This window comes from Mustela putorius, unplaced genomic scaffold (genome assembly GCF_011764305.1).
Source record: "Mustela putorius furo isolate JIRA1106 unplaced genomic scaffold, ASM1176430v1.1 tig00003909_pilon_pilon_pilon, whole genome shotgun sequence".
In the NCBI taxonomy this organism is placed as follows: domain Eukaryota; kingdom Metazoa; phylum Chordata; class Mammalia; order Carnivora; family Mustelidae; genus Mustela; species Mustela putorius.
Window position 1 is genome coordinate 7,382,237 of NW_025422057.1, and position 14,291 is coordinate 7,396,527.

At 45.3% G+C, this 14,291-nt stretch overlaps 1 long non-coding RNA gene across 2 annotated transcripts; it reads right to left on the reverse strand.

Annotated features, from left to right (window-relative positions):
* Positions 1-6,913: 6,913 nt before the first annotated feature.
* Positions 6,914-14,276, reverse strand: LOC101694592. 2 transcript variants are annotated; one of them, XR_006603146.1, is made up of 3 exons: positions 13,645-14,276; positions 11,955-12,035; positions 6,914-8,217 (listed from the first exon to the last, which is right to left on the reverse strand). It is a non-coding gene; the product is annotated as an uncharacterized LOC101694592 (long non-coding RNA). The 2 variants fall into 2 exon arrangements; XR_001179239.2 differs by having other exon boundaries at positions 13,287-14,276.
* Between the last annotated feature and the right edge of the window lie 15 nt (positions 14,277-14,291).

The window sequence follows — 14,291 nt, forward strand, 5'->3', positions numbered from 1 at the left end:
CTATTTCTTGTTCTCTGTTAGCAGTTTTTAACTAATTTTATAATTGTCCGAGTTTGTATAGACCCGTCTCCCTCTCCCCATCAGCTAATCTCCACAAATAAAGGGTATTTCTACCCTGACAGGACTTTCTCATGCCATGCTAGACAGTTTTCCAAACCCACGCTGGATATACACATAGTGGCTGTGCTAGCAGGCTGTATATACAAACACACGGGGCCATTTTCATAGCAAAAGTGAAGTACCTTACAGAATTTTGTTAGTGGCTACAAATTAGATCAACACCTAAGTACCAGATTTTTAGGACATTAACTTCCCAGACTTACGTTATAAATTCTTAATACCCTGTAAAGAACCTAGTAAATAACTTTTTAGGTTTAGGCTGTCCATTGGTCGTAGATTTCCGATGTTGAAAATGACCATTGCAGGGACGCCTGGGTAGCTCGGTCAGTTAAAGCGTCTGCCCTTGGCCCAGGTCATGATCCCAGGATCATGGGATTGATGCCCTCATTAGACTCCCTGTTCAGTGGGGAGTCTGCTTCTCCCTCTGCCCCTCCTCCTCACTCCTACTCCAGTTCTTTCTCTCTCTCTCTCAAAAATAAATAAAATCTAAATAAAAGGGTGCCTGGGTGGCTCAGTGGGTTAAGCCTCTGCCTTCGGCTCAGGTCATGATCTCAGGGTCCTGGGATCAAGTCCCGCATCTGGCTCTCTGCTCAGCAGGGAGCCTGCTTCCTCCTCTCTCTCTGCCTGCCTTTCTGCCTACTTGCAATCTCTCTCTGTCAAATAAATAAAGTCTTTTTTTAAAAATCTAAAAAAAAAAAAAAAAAGACCATTGTAGATCCCACTTGGAACCATGTAGCCAAGGAGCCACATGTGTTTAAGGGAGTGAGTGGAGAGCCTACCATACATTGAGAAATCTGCTTCCATTTTATGGGCACAAATCAATATAGTGTATTGGTCTTTTTAGAAATAACCGATAAGACTTACTTAGCTGGTTTTAAACATTATGAGTAGGCTGAAAGACATTCTTCAATAAACACTAATAAGTATACTTTTAAAAACGTAATTCCGCCTTAAAATAAGTTGAATGGAAGCATCTAAGAGTTAACGAAGTGGGATAGGAAGTGCCCCCAGCTGTGATCTGGAGGCAAATTCCAGAGGAGCCCAGCTGTGGAGACAAAGGGAGAGAAGGCTTTGGAAGAAGGGCTGCTCTTCCGGGTCAGCCACGCTTGCCACACCTAACCCTCCCTGGTTCTCTTGGCCTTGGCCTGAGGGTTTTCTTTCTTTTTTTTTTTTTTAAGAATTTTTTTTTTTTTTTTAATTTGACAGACAGAGATCACAAGTAGGCAGAGAGGCAGGCAGAAAGAGAGGAGGAAGCAGGCTCCCTGCTGAGCAAAGAGCCCAATGTGGAGCTCAAATCCAGGACCCCAGAATCATGACCCAAGCCAAAGACAGAGGCTTTAACCCACTGAGCCAGCCAGGCGCCCCTGGCCTGAGGGTTTTCAAGGACTACAGGTTCCAAGTCACTTGCACCCCTCTGTCCACACGTGAATTTGCAAGTTCCCTATGTCTTTGGGCCTCACTTCCCTCACCACAGAGCCTAGCTCAGATGACTATAGAGCATCTCTGCAGAAAACAGAGATTGGAGCTTGGGGCCTGGCACAATGAAGGTATTGTTATTGCACCTGAAGCTAGAAATGACCACTTCTTTTGGTAACTATATCTTCCTGCTCTCATTGGTAATATATCCAGCAGGGGGGCTCCTGGGTGCCCACAGACCTAGCTTTAGTAGACAGAGCCAAGTAGTTTTCCAGTGTGGTTGTAACAGTTTACATTCTCACTTGCACTGAAGGAGTGTTCTACATAGGAATGACCACCATTGTCATTCGATGATTCTGGGAGGTATGTGGTCAGTCTGCTCTGGTTTGAGATTTCATTTCCTGATGGGTAATGATGTTGACTATCTCTCCATATGCCTTTTGGCCATTGGAGATCTGTTTTGGTGAAGTGCCTAGTCAAATCTGCCCATTGGTGAAATAAACTTAGTCTTAGAGGGGAGGTAACTTTTGCAAGGTTGTCCTGGTTATGTAAGAAACAGGCTCAGTGAGGTTATGTGACTTACCCAAGCTCACACAGAGGGTAAGAGAACAACAGAGCCTAAAAGCTGGGCCTCATAACTCTAGGATGATTAAAAAAAGTTTTTTAACTGGGAATATGCACAGAGTCTCAAATGTCACCCCATAAATTACTTTATTAATTACAAATGGAAATAGGTTTCCCTGCAATGGTAAAATCTGGAGGATATCACCTTGACCAAGTAATCACATTCACATCACCAACATGAGACAAAGTGATATCAGATCCCTCCTAGTGTAATCAGGATGATTTAAATTGTACATCAGGCCACCAATCATAGGAAATAATTGGAGGGTGGGGGGAGACTCCTGCATGGCTCAGTCGGTTAGGTGTCTCCCTTCAGCTCTGGTCATGATTCCAGGGTCCTGGGATCAAGGCTCACATTGGGCTCCCTGCTCACCAAGGAGACTGCTTCTCCTTCTCCCTCTGCCTGCCACTCCCTTTACTTGCTCTCTCTCTCTCTCTGTCAAATAAATGAATAAAATCTTTAAAGAATAAAATAATTGTTAAGGTCTTTATTTATTTTTCTTTTCATTTTTTTTTTTTTAATTTTAATGATCTGACAGCTATTTGGGCATTTTGTAGTTCAAGGTAAGCGTCAAGATTAGAAAGGAAGGGTATCCATTGCTCCTCCTTCCTCTATCCCCTGCCTTTTTCCCTCCTGCCACAGACATGTGTAGAGTCCCCATTCTGTGCCAACTGTTTTGGACGGTGGGAATTCATTGATTTATTGAGTTCCCAGGCACAGGGTAGATTACAGCCTGCGTAATCTAATCTGCAATCTAACATGAGTTTCCCCAAGCTTCCCGAGCCTGAGAGGCACATAATATAGCTCCCAGTAAATGGTAAAGTTCTTCCTGCCAGTGGAGAAATTGGCTTATATAGGTAACGACTGAGCCAGCCAGGCACCCTGGGGAGGGATTACATTAAAAAAACCCAAAAAAACAAAAAACAAAAAATGCTCTTCCAGGTAGCTACTGATGACACAGTGCTCATCCTTTGCGAGATTTAACCTGGCCGAGAACACAGAGGGCGGGAGAGAACAGTAGACAGTCCACACGAAAGAGCTGAGTGGATGATTTTATAAAATTACTTATTTTACAGAATTGATTCCCTTCTTGTGAGCCATTTTCTTTCGTGTATAGTTAATATATTTACCAAATGTTCTCTTTGCTTCTTCTAAATAACCGTCAGATCCTAAGGCAGAAGGGGCCAGGTCTGGGGAAGATCTAGACAGCACTTTCAGAGTACATACTCATGAGGTCCAAAATTACCACAAATGTGCAGGAAGGTTTAAGGATAATCTTAAAAAAATAAAAAAAGAATAATCATTAAAAGGTTAGTTTATCCCGTTTCTGAAAATTCTCTTCTTTCACAAATGCATTTTTTTCTGGAGGGGTTCTAGTTTTGCACAGGGGGTTCTTTCTGGTACATCACCATTGTGGCTGGCTAAGTCACTCTAAATTCTAGAGATTCAGAATACTCAGTTCCTATGAATATCTCTGCAGAAGAAGGAAACAGATCAACTCCTCTTGGAGCCTAAAAAATCCCCACATACCTCTAAACAAGATTCTGATGGAATCTTTTTTTTTTTTTTTTTTAAGATTTTATTTGACAGAGAGAGATGCAGCCAAAGAGGGAACACAAGCAGGAGGAGTGGGAGAGGGAGAAGCAGGATTCTCGCTGAGGAGGGATCCTGATATGGGGCTCCATCCCAGGACCCTCGGGATCATGGCCTGAGCTGAAGGCAGGTGCCCCTCTTTTGTTCCTTCTTTTCTTTTCTTTTCCTTCCTTCTTCTCTTTCTCTCTCTCTTTCTTTTTTTAAGATTTTATTTATTTGAAAGAGAGACAGAGAGAGCATGAGTGGGGGATATGGAGGCAGAGGGAGAAGCAGACTCCCACTCAGCAGAGAGCCCAGTTCAGGGCTCCTCCCCAGGACTCCAGGCTCATGATCTGAGCCAAAGGCAGCTTCTTACTGGACTGAGCCTCCCAGGCATCCCAGTTCTTTATGATGTGTGACTAGCGCTGAAATTGCTGGCTCATGTGGTCATTCTGTGTTTAAGCTGTTGAGGAATCCCAGAGTATTTTGCACAGCTGCTAGACTGCTAGACCATTGTACATTTCCCACCAGCAATGTCTGAGGGTTCTGATTTCTCATCCTGACCAACCCTTTTTATTATTGTTTTAAAATTAAAACCAATCTAGTGGGTGTAAAGTGCATCTCATTGTGATTTTGATTTGTATTTCCCTAATCATGTAGTGATACTAAACATCTTCTCATGTACATGTTGGTCATTCCTATATCTTTGGAGAAATATGCATTCAAACCTTCTGCTCACTTCTTAATTGGGTTGCCTTTTTTGTTGAATTTTAATAATTCTTTATTCAAAAGACACATCCCTCTACCCACTTTGTTTTTGTACATTAAAATAAGCATATAGGGGGGCCTTGGTGGCTCAGTGGGTTAAAGACTCTGCCTTCGACTCAGGTCATGATCCCAAGGTCCTGGGATCAGCATCGGGCTCTCTGCTCAGCAGGGAGCCTGCTTCCCCCTCTATCTCTGCCTGCCTCTCTGCCTACTTGTGACCTCTGTCTGTCAAATAAATAAATAAAATCTTTAAAAAATAAAATAAAATAAGCATATAGTCCAAAGACTCCCTCCCGTCCTTTGCACAAATACTTACTGGGCACCAGCTGTGTGCCAGGTGCTACTCTAGCATCTGGAAGGCAACAGAAAGATCCTGGCTGGGCACCGGAGGGGAGGCCTGGGGGGAGTGAAAGTCACAGACAGCTGTGCACTCAGTGCAGCAGAGTGTAGAAAATGCCACGGCCTTCTTGTCAGCTGTTTTTGTATGAAGGAACACTGATGTCATTTGGAATGTGGGCTGGAAGTAAATAAGCCACTCATGCCTTCTTTGCCAGGCTTGTTTTCTACGGATCTGGTTTATGGTTTACGAAGGTCTCACCAGGCATTTATCCCTCCCAGGGTGTGGCAGAACATAATCAACACAGAAGGTGATGGTATTAACAGGATATCAAAGAATCGGAGTTACTCGTTTTTTCTGAGATGAGTCATAATTGCTTTTTTCCCCTTACCGACTTGCTAGCTCCATCATGGTTTTCCAAAATCATTTTTTAAAAGATTTTATTTATGTATTGGAGAGAGAGAAAGCAAGAGAGAGAGAGCAGGATGGGGGGAAGGGCAGAGGGAGAGGGACAAGCAGACTCCCTGCTGGGCAGGGAGCCTGATGACAAGGGGCTGGATGGCAGGACACCAGAGACCGCTGATTAACCCACTGAGCCACGGCACCCCCCAAAATAATTTTAAGTAGAACTACTTCCAATGGCCTAGAGAAATGGATTTCTTCCCAGCAGCAAGGTTTATGGAGTATAAACCCATGTAATTGGATCTGCCAGCTGATTTCTAATTTTTCTGGCAACTCCAGAAGGTAAAAATACTCTATTTGAATGACAACTTCGGGGCAGGACAGGTATAGGGTGTTTTGTCTGATCTTTCTCTTTGGATGCTTAACTACTTAGCAACCATAGCTCTCCAGCCATGGAAGCAACTGGGCCCTTGAAGCAAGGACTTACTTTCAAAGCTGCATCAGATCCCACATAATCCTTCTTTGCTCGCTGTGGGTCAGGCCCTGTGTCCCTGGGAATATGATGGTGAGCAAGACACACTGGATCCCTCCCCTCCAGTCCTGCCACAGAGCCGTGAGTGGTCTTCCAGCTTTTCTGATCTCTGATCTTTCGAATAAAACATAATGAATCTGCATCCCCACTACATGTATTTGCTCAAATTGTGCATGTATACCACAGCGTTAGATTATTTACGTGCAAAATACAAATATACATTGGAAAGGACAAGATTATAAAATATAAATGTGAATTTCTAACATTTTCTTCCTGCACATCTCTACTTCATCTTAGGCTCCCTTCTTACTTTTTTGAAAGATTGGTGTCCTGGGGGTGCCTGGGTGGTTCTGTCAGTTGAGCATCCGACTCCCAATTCCAGCTCAGGTCGTGACTTTGGGGTCACGAGATCAATGCCTGCATCAGGCTCTGGGCTCAGCATGGAGTCTGCTTTCCCTCTCCCTCCTCCCGGCTTGTGCTTGCTCTCTCTGAAATGAATGAATGGATGAATGAATGAATAAATAAAATATTTTAAAAAATAAAATAAAGATTGGTGTCCTGGCAGAGAAGAATGATACCTAAGACCTTCCTCTTCTCTGACTGGGTGGCCAGCTCCTTCTGCAGGGGACCGATCACCATATGACTTAGCCCCTACTACATTTTATGTTCTGTCATTGTCTGCCTCTCACCCTGGAATATGCCGGCACTCACTCAATTGCTATTAAAGGATTGAAATATCTTTGCACTTTTTGGTTTGTCTAATTTTGTTGTGTTCTTTGGTGTGTGGGGATGGTTTCTCCATACACTTTTCAGAAGTTGGGTAACAAATCTGAGTCAACATCACGTTAAAAAAGAGGTTGTTCATGACTTTGCCTCGCAATGGAAGTAATTTTTTTCTTTCCAGTCATCATAGGTGGATAAGGTCAATAAAACTAACTCTTTAGAAAAATGCAGGTGGATGTTGCAGTGGGAGATTGCTCTAAGTTTTCCAACTGCTTTCAGTTTCTGTACTCCCCCCTGCAGATCAGCACCAGGCCAGGGACACAGGGAGAAGCCTGCTTTATTCTCTCTCCTCTGAGACCAGGATTTAGAGCCTTAGCCTTCCCACTGGAGATGTGAGCCAGTCCTTTGACCCGGCAATCCCACTTCTAGGACTTTATCCTACAGAAACATCTTTATGAAATTTCAGAGAGGAGGTTATCCCTTGTGACACTGTTTGCAATAACAAAAGATTGGAAATAATCCAAGTGTCTAGCAATGGGGCTATGAATGCTGCTCTATGAATGCGGGCCATCTCTCCATGTAGACCTGCAGGGAACTCCAGGTCATATTAAGTGGCAAGGTACAAAGAGTACATGTAACCTCCTTTCTCAGGTGTTAGAGAGTGGACGAAATAATGGCATGCATTTCTATTTCCTTCTATTTGTACGAAGTATCCCTAGGACGATTAACAAGAAGCTAATATTAAAGAGTTGCCCAAGGTGGGGGATACCGTCTGCATTGCTTTGGGGCAGAGGAGGAAGCCTGCATGGGATGTACTTTTCATTCGTAAATGAGTCAAAGGCATTAACTATTTACAAAACAAAAAAGTTGTTTGGGGGAGAAAGTGTCAGAGAGAAAAGTAGTTCTACAGACTTATTTAAAACAAACAAACAAACAAACAGCTAGATATTTCAGACAATTGGAAGGTTTCCAAAGTTCCTTCAAATATCACATTTGGAAATTAACAAGAAAACTGGGACTGTCTTTCAATAACCTGCCCAGTGGGGCACTGGGCTCCCTCCCTGGGTTTATCATAAGCTTCCTTTAGAAAATTAAACACATGGGAAAGTGTGAGCAGAGCTTGTTTATGGTCCAGAAGAAGGCCAATCCCGCCCGACTGTGCTTCCCAAACTCCAAGGAGCCCATGAGAAAACTCTAGGGTGGTCATGGGTAGGGCCGGAGTGGGAACAGTGTCTGTGCCACCCAGGCAGCCCTTTCACTGACTGTTAAAGAAGTTGCCTTTTCTAAACAAGATTTACTCTAGCAGGTCCCACTTGCGCTGCTCCCTGTTTAACTTCTCTAGTTTTCAAAGTACAATACCGAGTTACTTAGGTTTCAGCAGGAACCTGTAGAGGATGGGAGAGTCAAGGCCAGAGGGTGATCATGAGGACTTACAATAGAGCCTTTGCTCTAGATAAAAATAATGTTTGTAAATAAAAATAATAATGTAAATAAAAATAATAATGCTGTCACGGGTTGAACTGCTGGGTAGCTTCGAGGCAGCTGGGTGTTTTAGAGCGTCACATTTGTCTGTGATCCTCAGGACAACCCCCTTTTACGAGGTGGGTAAGTGAGCTGTGGGGTCTCAGGCTCCCCAGCAAAGAAGAGGAGTCAGGGTGGACTTCTGGAGTTTCCGGCTTCCAGTAAAAGTTATCCAAGTTTTGGCACTCAGAGTCGGCCTTCCTGGAATCAATAAAAAAAAAAAAAAAATCATTGCAAAATACACTGAGTTTCTTAGTGCCTTCATAGATAAGGATGTAAATATTTAACTATTACTTGAGGTTTCTCTTATTTTTTAAATTAATGAGCAATGCAAATGGCTGCAAACTCCCTACTTAAATTTTTGTAGGGCACCTGGGTGGCTCAGTCGATGAAGCATCGGCCTTTGGCTTAGGTCATGATCAAAGAGTTCCAGGACGGGGCTCCCTGCTCAGGGTGGGGAAGTCTGCTTCTCCCTCTCCCGCTGACCCTCCCCCTTCTTGTGCACTCTCTTTATCTCTAGATAAATAAAATCTTTTTTTTTTTTTGTTTTAAAGATTTTGTTTATTCATTTGACAGGCAGAGATCACAAGTAGGCAGAAAGGCAGGAAGAGAAAGAGAGGAGGAAGCAGGCTTCCCGCGGAGCAGAGAGCCCGATGCCGGGGCTCCATCCCAGAATCCTGGGATCATGACCTGAGCCGAAGGCAGAGGCTTTAACCCACTGACCCACCCAGGAGGCACTGTTTTGTTTTGTTTTGTTTCATAAATAAAATCTTTTGAAAAATGTTTATAAAAATTTTTGCTTTCACTTTTTTGTACTCAGTTGAAATTCCTTCTTTTTTTTTTTTAAAGATGTATGTATGTATATATATATATGTATGTAGTATGTATGTATTTCCGAGAGCAGGGAGGGGCAGAGGGAGAGGGGGAGAGATCTCAAGCAGACTCCTTGCTGAGCAGAGAGTCTGACATGGGGTTGGATCTCAGGACCCTGCGATCACCACCCTGAGATCATGACCAGAACTGAAATCAAGTGTCACTCGATCAACTAAGCTACCCAGGTGCTCCTGAAATTCCTTCTTCTGATGGTCTCAAGCAAGGAATTTGTTGGGCAGAATACCTAATTCCTTTGGTCTTCCATTACTTATTTCTTATAACACTGGGTGGTACCACCCTTTACTTTGGAGTCTTGGATTTCTCTTTAAAAGTATTAGATTAGGGTGCCTGGGTGGCTCAGAGGGTTAAAGCCTCTGCCTTCGGCTCGGGTCATGATCCCAGGGTCCTGGGATCGAGCCTCACATTGGGCTCTCTGCTCAGCGGGGAGCCTGCTTCCTCCTCTCTCTGCCTGCTTCTCTGCCTACTCGTGATCTCTGTCAAATGAATAAATAAAAAATTAAAAAGAAATAAAAGTATTAGATTAGGTTTCTAAAGCTCCTCAGCTCTAAAATCTACCATGTACTTACATCTCTAATGCACATGTCCAAAATACCATATTTATTATGTTTCCATATCGAGAATTAGCTGACTTTTCAGCTTCAGGAGCTGAGTCTCTCTTAAAACACTTGCTGTCGAGCTGATGGAAATAGGCTTCACCTCTGGATAGATGAGCTGAACTGGCCTGGTTGACCTCCATCATCTTTCTGGTATTTCCCATTCTCTCTCTACTTAGCCTTCCAGGCACACAGGTGTCCTCCAGCTGTTGTGACCAGTGCCCAAGCACCTCTCAGAGTCTCCCCTTCTGGACCCAGTTGTGTCTCCATGAGATATGGAGATCTCATGACCCATGCTAAGGACTGGTCCACCTCTTTCGCTCCAGCACTCAAGTTTATAAACTTACCACACCCAGTGACATTCCTTCGGCACTTAGATAAGTGACAAGGTGTTAATGGACAATAATGCTTCCAAGTGACCTCTTTTCTTCAACCCCAGCTTCTAGGGCTTAAATCTAGTAACAGCTTACCAGCATAAGAGTGGGGAGGGCTTTGGGCAGCCTGGGCTTTTAGAATCCCAGGATTATACTCCCATAACAGCCACTGGCTCTGCCCCCAGGAATGCAGTGTCGAACAATCATTCCTACTAAGCACCATGAAGATGCGTTCTGCGAGGTTGTAAAGATCCTGCAAAACAGGCTCAAACTTCAGGAACTTCAGAGTGTCGGTGGGATGATATGATATCGATAGAGCTAGAGGTATATGGCGGTGAAACAAGGATGGCAGGTGGGTGGCCCTGTGGCCTTCGTCACCAGGGAATGTGTCATGAGAAGGACAGGAGCTGCAGCTAGGATTCTTTTCTTTTTTAAAAATGTATTTAATTAATTTTAGAGAGCGAGTGTGTGCATGTAAGCAGGGGTAGGGGCAGAGGGAGAGAGAGAGAATCTCAAGCAGACTCCCCACTGAGTGTGCAGCCATATGCAGGTCTTGATCCCACAACCCCAAGGTCATGACCTGAGCGGAAACCACTAGTTAGATGTCCAACTGGCTGGGCCATCCTGGTGCCCCATAAAGCTAGATTGATTTCTTTCTTTCTTTCTTTCTCTCTCTCTCTCTCTCTCTTTCTTTCTTTCTGATCTTATTTATTTGAGAGAGAGAGAGTGAGAGAGAGCATGAGATGGGAGAAGGTCAGAGGGAGAAGCCGACTCCCCACGGAGCTGGAAGCCGGATGCGGGACTAGATTCTGGGACTCTGGGATCATGACCTGAGCTGAAGGCAGTCACATAATCAACTGAGCCATCCAGGCGCCCCGCAGCTAGGTTTCTTAAGTGGAGTTCGGCTGCTGGGGAGGGAAAGTAAGTATTTCTGGCAGGTGGACTCTCCTATCAGAATCAGTACTTCAACTGCAAAATTTCTGCATCTCTGCCTATTGTTCCCAGTTCAGAACTAAGCTCAGAACTTCTCCTCGCTATTCCTCTGCGGTTCCCCTTACTACTTTGCTTACCTCGCTCCTGCCAGATCCCTTCTGGTCTTAAAGAAGTTTACTCTCCTCCAGATGCAAAGGTCTGCCCTGGCTCAGGGCAGTAGCAGCAGGAGAGAGAAGTCATGTACGTTGTCGAGGTTTTTTTGTGTGAAGATATCTTTTTAGGGTGAATGGAACCTGGGGGAAGGAAAATTTCTCCTGCTGGGTAAAAATCACCAAATACTTAGTTCCTGAGTCTCTTCATGAGGTTTCTCTTTGGCTGTCAGCTTGGATTTTTCCTTTTTAATCAACCCAAGGTCAAGGTCAAGTATATGTAAGCTGTACTAATAACAAATCATAACAAGTTGGACAATGAAGGGAGCAGTGAAGAGTCAGGGGCCTGTAGAATCCATAAATCGTTTTTCTGGTCACTGAATAATTGAGAGTTGCCTATAGGAGAAAATAAAGACGTTTTCCTCTTTTTGTATAATTTTAGCTTTTTTAGATGGTTAAGGTAATTAGTTTCAGTTCACTCCTGTTGAAAGAGCACTTCCTGAACTTCTCTTTTCTCACTAAAGTGATGCATGTGCTCTTGCCTGATTCGAAACTCAATGCAGAACCAAAAATGTAGGCACACAAAGGACTTTGTTGAGTGAACTAATGAAATTAATTTAGGTGTTGGGTATCTGTTGTAAGATCAGTCTTTTTTTTTTTAATAAAGATTTTATTTATTTATTTGAGAGAGAGAGAAAGAGAGCATGAGTAGGGGAGAGAGGCAAAAGGAGAGGGAGAAGCAGGCTCTCAGCTGAGCAGGGAGACCCACATGAGGCTCGATCCCAGGACCCCAGGATCATGGCATGAGCCAAAGGCATGCACCTAACACTACTGAGTCACTGACGTGTCCCTACTGAGTCAGTCTTCATATTTCCCAGATTTATGGCTCCTGAATAGTTAATTACTTGAATCTGTGAATAGCTGTAGAAGCTCAAAAATCTTTGGAAAGTATGTTCTATTTAAACATTTCTAGATTGTACAAGTAAAAAACTTACAAATAGAACAGCTCTTTCTTGGTTGAAAACAAGCCGCTTTCCAGTCCAGTGCTCCAAGGTCATATTATGCTGCAAAATTACCTGGTAGTAGAGAAACCATAAAATATTATGTTCTTTGTACCTACTGCATTTTTCTGATAAGAGAGAAGAGATAAAACCCAGACATTCTTAGAAGTTTCTTACATATGGAAACTTTTTTGTTAAGGAGCATCTTGTCTGTGAGACCAAAGGCAATGCAACATACTTTGATGTTACACTCAGATCTTGGGTGTCATGTGCCCCTTCCTGAACTCAGAAACACCTGCCCCTACTTGCCACGGCTTAGGAGAGGATTCCTGGGCTCTGTAAGAGATCCAAAAGTGGGTTTGGCATGGTATACCTGCCCAGGTTTGTAGAACAGGAGCGTAGAGAAACAATCCCTCTCTGACCTGCTGGGTAGAATGACCTAACTTCCAAAAAATCACACTGTGTTCAGGGTTGTGGAGAGACATCAAAGAAGTAAAAGGCAAAGTCCTGCTCTCACCTGCTCTCAGGTAGCTCCAGAGAGCGAGTGGCCGTAACAGCTGGAGTAAGTGACCTTGGTTTGGGGTGGGAGAACCAAGGGGGACTGAATCCCTTTTGGTGTCTTTCTCTGGACATCTGCAGAGAGGGGCTCTGCTGTTTCAGCTCTGCCTCTGGGCCCACTCAATTTTCGACCCTTGACCTTGCTGCTTTGACTTTACTGTCTACTCAGCTAAGACGAATCTTAGTTGCTTATGTGTGTTCAATGTCTTGCATTTGTCTCTCTATCCCACCTACTCTCCAGCCTTTCCCACCGGGTCTGTGTTCCTGGAGAGTAAGCTGCCAAGACTTCCTTAAAGGGACTCCCTAGGTCTCTGGCTTCCTGATGTGTTCAGCCCATGGACCACTCTGGCAGGAGGTGGGAGGTCTGGATGCTTACCACCTCAGCACCCGCCCAGTGGGGTCACTGATGACCACAGCTCAGGAAGGTAGCCTCTTCTTCCTCTCTTTGGGTTTTGGGAACCAGTCTAGGGTTGACAGTGGTGCACTGACTCCAGGTTACTTCTCCATCCTTGTGGTTCACCAGTCAATGTTTAAATAATTCCTTTAATAAATGTACCTCAGGGACGCCTGGGTGGCTCAGTTGGTTGGGCAGCTGCCTTTGGCTCAGGTCATAATCCCAGCGACCTGGGATCGAGTCCCACATCCGGCTCCTTGCTCAGTGGGGAGCCTGCTTCTCCCTCTGCCTCTGCCAGCCATTCTGTCTGCCTGTGCTCGCTCTCTCCCACTCTCTCTCCGATAAATAAATAAAATCTTAAAAAAAAAATGTACCTCAGATTTTCAAATTTGGAGCGTGCCATTTGTTTCCAGCTGGGATCTTGACTGGGCACAATGCTTTCTTTTCCTCTCTTTCTCTCTTAGATTTATTTATTTATTTTAGAGGAGAGCTAGCTCCTGGCAGAGGGAGATATTTCAAGCGGACTCGCTGCTGAGCGCCCAGGCTCTATCTCACCACCCAGAGATCATGACCTCAGCCAAAATCAAGAGTCGGTGCCTTACCGGGCTGCACCACCCAGGCGCCCCTGACCACTATGGTCTAAGGAAACGTGGTGCAGTCCTTTGTCCCAGCATCTGTCTTGGACTGTGCACTGAGAAGGGAAGTGGCACACGGGGCTGGGCTGCCTCTCACCAGTGGAGTAACCCTGGGCAAGTGGCCTTCCCTCTCTGTCTGGTTTCCATTATGTAACAAAAACGGTGGAGGCAAAATGACGTCCAGGTCCCTTCCTCTTCTCATACGAGATTGTCCTGGACCGTCCATTTTGAGTTCCGAGTTTTAATTATGGCTTGTGGAGGGCGCCACAGACAAATTACACGGGGTGTGTCGCGGTCATTTAAGGGTCTGCCCACAGCCACGAGGAGGTCGGCAGTGCTTTCCAGCTGCCGTGATGACTTCTAGGGGTGGGTACAGAAGCGTAGCAGAGTTCGAGGGGTCCCGCAGCTGTGTTTGGGATGTATCTGGGTGGGCGTCCCCCAGAAGGCCCTGCGTGGCAAGGGACTGGGAGCACGGCCGGGAGCGCAGGGCTGGAGGTCGAGCCGGTCACCCAGACCCCCCTGGAAACATCACGAGCCCGAGGCCCAACAGACATTCCATCCTTCCGGTCCTCGTCTTGCCCGCAGCGAGCGGCCGGCCGAATGGCCCCGACCAGGCCGGCGCCGGAGCGCAGGCCCCCGGCGGCGGCCCCCAGCAACCCCCCCGCGGAGCTGCGAGAGAGGCTGGAAGCCGCGGTGGGAGGTTGGGTCCGCGCGGAGCGGCAGCGGGGCGGGCGGGGCGGAGGG